The sequence below is a fragment of the Montipora foliosa genome, chromosome 7, assembly GCF_036669935.1.
Source record: "Montipora foliosa isolate CH-2021 chromosome 7, ASM3666993v2, whole genome shotgun sequence".
In the NCBI taxonomy this organism is placed as follows: domain Eukaryota; kingdom Metazoa; phylum Cnidaria; class Anthozoa; order Scleractinia; family Acroporidae; genus Montipora; species Montipora foliosa.
This window is the reverse complement of record NC_090875.1, coordinates 18,700,182-18,709,100: the sequence shown is the minus strand read 5'-3', so window position 1 is coordinate 18,709,100 and position 8,919 is coordinate 18,700,182. Positions and strand designations below refer to the sequence as shown.

General features: G+C 37.3%; 1 long non-coding RNA gene across 1 annotated transcript in view; it reads right to left on the bottom strand.

Annotated features, from left to right (window-relative positions):
* The window catches only part of LOC138011040 (uncharacterized), a 5,876-nt gene extending 3,266 nt beyond the window's left edge, over positions 1 to 2,610 (bottom strand). Inside the window, exon 1 of the long non-coding RNA XR_011124628.1 lies at positions 2,473 to 2,610. This is a non-coding gene — a long non-coding RNA (uncharacterized lncRNA). The remainder of the gene's footprint in view (positions 1 to 2,472) is intronic.
* Positions 2,611 to 8,919: the final 6,309 nt, after the last annotated feature.

Here is an 8,919-nt window from a genome sequence, read left to right as displayed (position 1 = left end):
AGCAAGCTAACAGAATCTGTACCTTGCTGAGTTCGCATTTGTTAGCGTTAATAGTATTTTCGGTCAGATGTTTCTGTTTTTTATGAGGGGTTTATTGTTTTGGTCTCCCATCGCAACACTAACCCCGCGAAACAGGGCTTGACTTCAGTGAAGTTTAGTATTACAAAGTTTTCGGATGCTCATAGGGCACACTTGTGGTGAAAAGAAGTTGTGAGGGAACTTGAAAATTATCAACATGTCAGCCCAGAAGCCAATGTTTCTCGCTTCTCTTTTATTTGTTATTCTTCAGAGACTGGAATGCTGTATTTCAATACCACACAATTCAGTGCTTTCTGATTTTCTGTAGCACGTACCACAGGCAAACCAGTGTATGCTTCACAGAAGCATCTAGTTTGATTAGGCCAAAGTTTTATTTCTTAATTAGCACCATTGATTGACATAACCTTGAATGAACTTTCATTGAATTTCACTTAGCAACGACCAATAAGATATTAGATTAAGCGATACATGAACATATAAGTTTAGGTTTCCTTTTTCTTAGAGTCAGAGTAGTTTTACACACCCGTTGTAAGACGAACACGAGAGGTTGATTAAACGCTTAGTTATAAACTAAGTCGAGTTTACTGATTGAGAGAGAGTTCGATAAGCTGTAATCCCTTGTAAACGGGGCAAAGTTTACAAAACTACAATTACAGTATTGTTCTATTGCGGGTTTTCACTGTCACACCATCATCAAAACCATTCAACAACTAAAGTCAAGAATCAAAGAAATAAAAGAAGATGAAAATTCAAACAGTCTCGCAAATCTTCATATCTGTGCGACGTCATATCTGTGAGACGCCATGTTTGTGTCCCTCTGAGGGACACAAATATGGCAGCCGGAAGCTAAGGAAAACATATGCAATCGAGTTTTGCTATAAAAAGCCAGTATTCGTCTTCTGAGGGCTCGTAAACATCTATATGAGTACTTATTCTCATACAAGAACTGTTCAGATTGCAAAATCTCAGCGGATAAGTCACTTTTTTAACGTACGTGATAGCATTCTCGACTGCACTTTTAATAGTCGAGTCACGCAAAAGCTTAGGAATTCAACCTTGCTTTACCACAAGAGGAAAACCCCTATCAAACTGAAAATTTGTGAAAAGATAAGTCTTCAGCTGTTATAATAACTAACTAAACCAAAATCTCAAAAGGATTGATAATTCCTTATTTTTTAGTTTTGATGACGTCACGTGAAAGCCAAGAATATATCTACCCTTTCCGGAAGTTCACACCCCTTTTGCGTATATCCAAGAATTCCCAAGGGCTTATCTTGCACATAACAAGTCCATTGTATATTAACCGAGACTAGCAATTAAAGTCTGTCACACCCTGTATTCATGACACGAACTGATAACGCATTCACCCACCGTCGTACCGGATTTTCCCACCCGATTCTTCCCAATTTGCCGGTTATTCTTTGCTACAATCAATCACTATTTATTTTTATCTATCACCTAATTATGCAAGCATGTTTCACAACACTATATGTTCAGATTGAGATTACCGGGGAATCAATTGTTTTAAGGTAAACGTTGTGCGTACAAGCTCTCGAGTTAAAATTGTTTCGAGATCATTCCTGTTAACTAGTGCAATGTCTGAGTAAAGATTTCGTGCAGTCTCGGTTGATGAAGAGACAAAAGTGTTGCGAACGTTCTAGCTACGTACAACTATAATATTGTTTTATATTTAAGATGACAGGGTATTCAACAGTTGCTCATTTGTTCGATAATAACTAAAGCAGAGGCCAAAGAGGTTTATCTTCAGTCAGTTTTGAAACATTGTTCTAATAAGAACCAATGTTTTACCACCTACGGGGAAATGCGAGTATGAATATCCATTTGTAACATAAAAAATGACAACGCAGTTTCAATTCAAGTAAATGTTATAAACCAGTCCCCGAGTCTCAAGTTGTTTGCAGTTCATTCCTTCAAACAATTTGACCACTTCTCTAACCTGAATGCTAGGAAAAACATATGCCATCGAGTTTTGCTATAAAAAGCCAGTAGTCGTCGTCTGAGGGCTCATAAACATCTAAATGAGTACTTATTCTCATACAAGGACTGTTCAGATTGCAAAATCTCAGCGGATAAGTCACTTTTTTAACCTACGTGATAGCATTCTCGACCGCACTTTTAATAATCGTGTCACGCAAAAGCTTAGGAATTCAACTTTGCTTTATCACAAGAGGAAAAACCCTATTAAACTGAAAATTTGTGAAAAGATAAGTCTTCAGTAGAAGACTAAAACACAAAATAAAACACAAAATAACAAGAGGAAGGCGAAGATAATTTTGAACAAACCATGGTGTGGGAAGTTTAGAAGAAGTGTGAATTGGGTGGGACTAATTCAACCCTGATGAAAACTCTGTAAACCTTTGTTTGGAATCAGTACGGTACTAAATCGATGGTTATAAGCAAAAACAACCTCACCAACTGAGATGCAGAGCAAAAAAACCAGGGAAAACAGGCTTTTCATCTTGAAACTGTCAGTCGTGCAGTTCTCCGATCAAGTTCCTTAGGCAGGCACCAACGGAATAGCTCAGTTGATAACCGCACCTTAGATTAAGAACACACCTTGCACCTGACAGCTGTCAATGAAATGCCTCTCAATTTTGACAGAATGATTGACAGAGCCAATCAGAACAAAAGGTTCTTTCAGTAAATTGTAATAACAATTGAGGCCCGTTTGAAACGTGGAACATTTTATGTGGTGAACCTTATCATTAGATTCAGCACATGAAAAGTTCCACGTATGAATCAATAGACCACTTTTGATATATTAACATTCATCTTGATAGTGAAGCATAGAGGACACAAATAAACCGGAAATGATTAAACATGTTCATTCAGTTTCCTCACTTTGTTTGTTTCCTCTAGGCCTCGCTGCCAAGCTGAATTTTAATGATATCGAAAGTGGTCTATTAAGTTCGATAGATTCGTCTTTGGGTCGACCCGCCGTTCTATTCGACTGCACCAGTAGAATAGAACGGCGAAAGTTCGAAACCGATTCAGACGTCGAATCTTCTCATGTGACGTACCTAATGCATAAATTATTGTAATGAATTTTTCGATATAACTGCGCTGATGATTGGCTAGAAGAGAGTAGTGACACTTCATCACGTTTTTAAATAACTTGGCTGTTAATATATCGATAATAAACTCTACCAAGAGAAAATTGGACTTTTTGTCAAGTTGACACCAACAGACACCGAATTAGGTAGACATTTTTTTCGAAATGATTGTCTTGAAGTTTTTACAATATGATCCTTAGCTTGGTTTCAGTTCAAATAAAGATACTGTAAAAATCGTTTGTATTCGTGGTCGTCTCGGGAGAGATGACATCATCAGGTTATCACATTTGTTTTTTTGTCACGCTTGTAATTTATGTCACGTACAGTACTCAGTACTTTTGTTTAGGATCTTGTTCTCGATACCTTCTAAAAAACACTCCAAATGGATGATATATAATTAAAGTAGAAAGAACTATCAATGAATTGAGCTCGTGTTCCGTAACACAATAGCGATATTTCTTGTTTACAATCATTGACGTCGCATTACTTTCGATATTCAAATTTGCTAACCACGGAACAAGGAAGTATTTGTTTCAAGAGCCAATTAGGCTCTGGTTGGCATATGGGATGGCATATTGGCATATTGGCATAGCATATTGGGATGAAACTGAAAGAATATGCTGACATAATTGCTGATCCGATTACTAAAATCCTCAATGCATCCTTTAAAGAGCAACGCGTCCTAAATATCTGGAAGTTTAAGCAAATGTTACGCCACTACCCAAGAAAAAAACACTACCCAAGAAAAAAACATTGCAAAGGAGGCCAGTTTCATTAACATCGTGTATATCAAAGATTGCTGAGGACTTTGTGGTAAATGATTACCTGAAACCTGTTGTGCTGAAAGCGGTGTCCGACATTTGCAGACCACAGACTGCCTACAAATAGCACTGATAAACATTATTTAAGTCTAAGTACCCATTTCAAATAGGGCTGATAGACATTATTTATGTGTAAGAACCCGTTTTAAAACGGTTAGCTTTCAATAATTACGTGGAATGCCGAAGGCATCCACGTCTTAAAACCGGGCTGGAGTCTTTTTTTTGTTGGTAGTCACAAATGTGCATACCCCACGGATATTGAATTAATTTCTGATCGGGTGGACTGACTTATAGTACCTGCGGTATTTCCAAACTTCCCTGCCCCGAGGAGAACTTTTATATTTCCCAAGCCATCACGAGTCTTCTCTGCTAGCGCGATAGACCACTCGGCCACCGTGACACATTTCCGTTTGACTGGTGAAAGCAAACATTTATAATAGAATCTTTCCGCCCGCCATGATTGTTTCAGTATTAAACTATTCGATAAAGTGGATAGATGCTTTTTCTTTGAGAAAGGCAAGCTTTAAAGGTAAGAAGAATTTTCTACGTTATTTCTAGATCTTGCTTCGTACTTGTGTGTTCCACTGTGAACATTATTACTTTGCATAGAACGAATACTTCACTAGAATCATTTTGCATAGAACGAATACGTACTCCAATATTTCTTGGGAACCAGTTTGTTCGCCGTTTTGACGTAGAAAGAAAATAAGAAAATAGCTTTCAACGGCCAAACAAGATAAAAAATGAAATCAAGTTTAAAAAAAACGAATTAGCTATCGCCGTCACGGGGACTTCGCAGCCGTCCTCCATCCAAGTACTAACCTCATTCGGAGGAGCTTAACTTCAGCTGACACTTGGATCACGATTGTGATCTTTATGTTAAATTCGCACATAGATCTTGTCGAACTTTATAACACTTGAAAGAAAAAAAAACGCACTAACAAAAACCAGGTGTTATGCCGTCATTTTGTCACAGATGCATCCTTTGTTTCGTGAGTTGTCAGTAAACACGCAAGGTATAACTTGATCACAGGCGGCCGCTTAAGACGATGTCACTTTCGATTTTGCGATTTTACTTGTATGACCAAAAGTACGATAGAAAAATTGACCTCTGATGGAACGTAACAAAAATCTCCCGAAATGTTTTTCGCTGATGGCAAATTGTTTTATTCTCGATCGACACTTCCTAAAAGTTCCTTCTGCTCTCCTTAAAAACTACATATTAATATTTATTTACTTTTTCGTCAATATTTGTTTTGCATAAAGCAGGCTAGCAAAATCTGTTCCTTGCTTTGTTCGCATTTTTGAGCGTTAAAATAGAATTTTTGGGCGTATGTTCCTGACAGCAAAAGTCGCATATTTTGACGTCCCCCATCCAGATACTAACCCCGCTGGAAAGGGAAAAAAAAAAACTTTAGTAACATTGGTCTTGGAAAGGTGTCAGAAGCTCAGAGTACACGCTTAAGCTTGTGGTGAAAAAGACGTTGTAAATCATCAGCATGTCAGCTTTGAAGCCAAATGTTTCTCGATTTCCTGTTATTTTCTTCGATCGTTCTGGGCTTAGTATTTTATTCTTAGAGGGTATATAGCAAAGATGTCTACCATGGCACCCTAATGATTTACGATACCAAACAATGTCGTGAACTATTAGAGCTACATATTGTGCAAGGACTTGAATCTCCTGGAAAAAACAAAACGCAGCTCAGTTGACAGTTATGGAAAAAAACACTGTCAAGTTACTGCACTACCACACGCAATGCGTTCTTACTTTAAAAAATATCCCGTATCTCCTCGATTCTCTCCCCCCCCCCCCCCCCCCCCTCCACCTCCAGACTAAAAATCCCGTATCCCCACAATTTTTTTTTACCTAATTATCCCGTATCCTGATCGCTTCTCGGGCTTTTGGCTAAGATTAGTTTCTTGGCCAAGGGCCACGGTCAAGTACTATTGTACAACGTACGGTACTTTTTCAGTGCCGTAAGGGGCAGGCACAGAACAGTTTCGGCTGTTTGTCTGTTCTCTCGAGAAACGATGACGAGGGTTTTTTGGGTTTTTTGTTCAGCTCGAGTGTAGAATCAGGACGAACTGTTGTAGTTTCTGATAACTATTTACTACTTGTAGCTTTTGTTGAGTTTTGAATCGATGATAGAGAGAGTTTTGGCGATCTCAATCCGGACTGGACTACTGGATTTAATGATTTTTCTTAACGAGCTTTCAAGTTATTGTGGAACGTTTGGTACCAAGTTACTGAAATCAAGATTATGGAATTGTAAAATTAGAACTTTGGACTGGACTATAGAACACGCAATGACGGAATTTTTGAGCATTGAGAGAAATAGAGCACGGATGTTGTCTTCTTGTCTTCGCCACGGCAAATTTATACGGTTTGTAAGGAACTAAACCAGGATTACAGAACCAGACGTCGATTACAGGGCCCGGTTGTTCGAAAGCCAATTACCTTAATCCAGGATTAGCGTAAACTTTTGTTTCATGTTTTCAACTTTTTGGTCATAGTTTCCTTTGCTTATTTTTGTTTTTCAATATTGACTTCTTCTAATATAAAGTTTTACTGAATATCAGCCTTAAACAGCATTTGGGAGTACAGGATAAAACTCGTTTTAAAACCCAGTTTCTGAACAACTGGCCCAGGATGATAAGTTGTTGAACTGTGATTTGTAATAAGTTTTTCGGATGATTTAAGGCTGATCCTGTAATTTTTGGATGAAAGGAGTTAACGAAGCAAGTAAAACTGTAGGATTTGAATTAAGTCTCCTTCCAAAAAATAAATAAATAAAAGATCCCGTATCCTGATAACCTGCTAATAGGGCTTCGTTGTTTGCATTTGCAAATTTAGTAACATTAGTAATGAGTTTTTACAACAAAAAACTTTAAGTTATATTACAGATGTATCTTTCTGTAATCTTTCGCCATTTTCCGAAGTCTACCTGTACTTGAAGTTGACTGTAACTGGACAATTTGTGTTAACTGTTTGCGCATTCCACGGATACGCCCTTGTAGGCGTCTTGTTGTGATTTAGGGTTAGTAGTCTGCAAATGTCAGACACCGTGCTGAAAGTCATCGATAAGAACCAGTTTGGGGCGATACCTAATTCATCAACCACTCTAGCTAGCACTACTGATTGTGGTTCATAATTGGTTAAAAGCTACTGATGGAACTGGATCAACGATAAGGACACTTTTGTTTGACTATCGTAAGGCATTTGATTTAATTAACTCTAATGTCTTAGTGAACAAGATATGTCTCTTAGGTTTACCTCATAGTATTGTTAACTGGATAATTGATATTTTATCTAGCCGCTACAAAACAGTTAAATTATCCAGTTCTTGCTAATCGGAATGGGGGGCTAGCTGTGCCATCTGGGGTCCCCCAAGGAACTAAGCTAGGACCCTATCTATTTTTTATAATGATAAACGACCTAGAGGTTCACGAAACTTCCTTGTGGAAGTTTGTCGATAACACGACAGCCTCTAAAATCGTAGCAAAGGGTCAATAAGTAGTGCTCAGGCTAATGCAGATAAAGTAGTGAGATGGTCTCACAGGAATCGGTTACAGCTTAATCCAGATAAATGTAAGGAACTAAGGATATCTTTTATTATTAAATTCTCAACCTCGGATAATGCATTTCGCGTGCTGTGATTGGTTCACTCAATCTAGGTTATCAGCTCATATACCTTAGTTTGACCTTATATGGTAAATGATTGCGCTAAGCGTTGCTAAGCTAAAAACTTTTTTCGCCGGAAAGCAAAATTTCTCTCTGAATAAAGCCAAAAATGAAACTTTGGATCAATTCTGACGTTTAATAGTACGCGAAAAGGCAAGAAATGTTTTTGTGATGAGCCTACGTCTGTCTGACCACAAGGTATTACACAACATCGCATCTTCATCAAGTTTTTCGATTTTTTTTTTTTTACACCAGTGCAAGTAGATAATCAATCTCTTGAAGTGGTAAAGCAGGCCAAGTTTTCTAGGTCTTACCTTTGACAATAAGCTTTCATGAAATTCAAATATTGAGAACATTGTTAAGAAAGCCTCCAAGAGACTATATTTTCTATCTGAGCTAGAGAGGGCTAAGATTCCTACAGCTGACTTAGTCCTATTTTATATCACCTGTGTAAGATCGGTAGTAGATTATGCTGTACCTCTGTTTCATTATGCCCTCCCTAAATATCTAAAAGAAAAGTTAGATCGTATTCAGAAGAGGGCTATGGCTATTTCATTCCCAGGAATAAGTTACAATAATGCTATTTAAAATAGCTAAGATACCTAGATTAGAGGATCATCATAAGAACATATGTACAAAGTTATTCAATGAGATTAATAACAATAAGGACCATGTCTTACACGAGTTGATGCCTGAGAGGCATCAACCATCTTATTCTCTTAGAAAATCACGACAATTTATTTTACCAAAGACAAAAACAAAAGAGATTTAACAACCCCTTTTTTATCAGAATGTGTAGGCCCGCAAACTGATGTTAAATATTTTAGATTAAGTGTTATTACTAGTAGATATTATATTTATTATGTCATATTTATTACTCATTAATCATTTCATCATATCATTTTTGTATTTTAGTAATATTGTAATATAGTGCTTTTAAGTAAGAAGACTGTAAATATTACGTTTTTCAGCTGGCACAGCCGCTGCAATGTGATTTAATAATAAACTTTCAACTTCAACTTCAACTAATAGCAATGGGTGACGTCACGAGAAACATCGCTAAAGGGACTTAAGGACGGTGCCTACTAATTAAAGATATTTTTGCCCCGGTGTGTGATTATGCAGGAAATGTAGATCTTAATACGCGTTATTGAAATCCAAAAAGAAAACTGGGGGTAACCACGCATTTTTCAAAGATAATTCATGAGTAATATTGGTAAAAAGCTTTGAAATACAAAGCAATGTATGGCGTTTTTTCTCAAATTGAAGCTTAATTATCTCTCAAAAATGCATGGCTACCCCC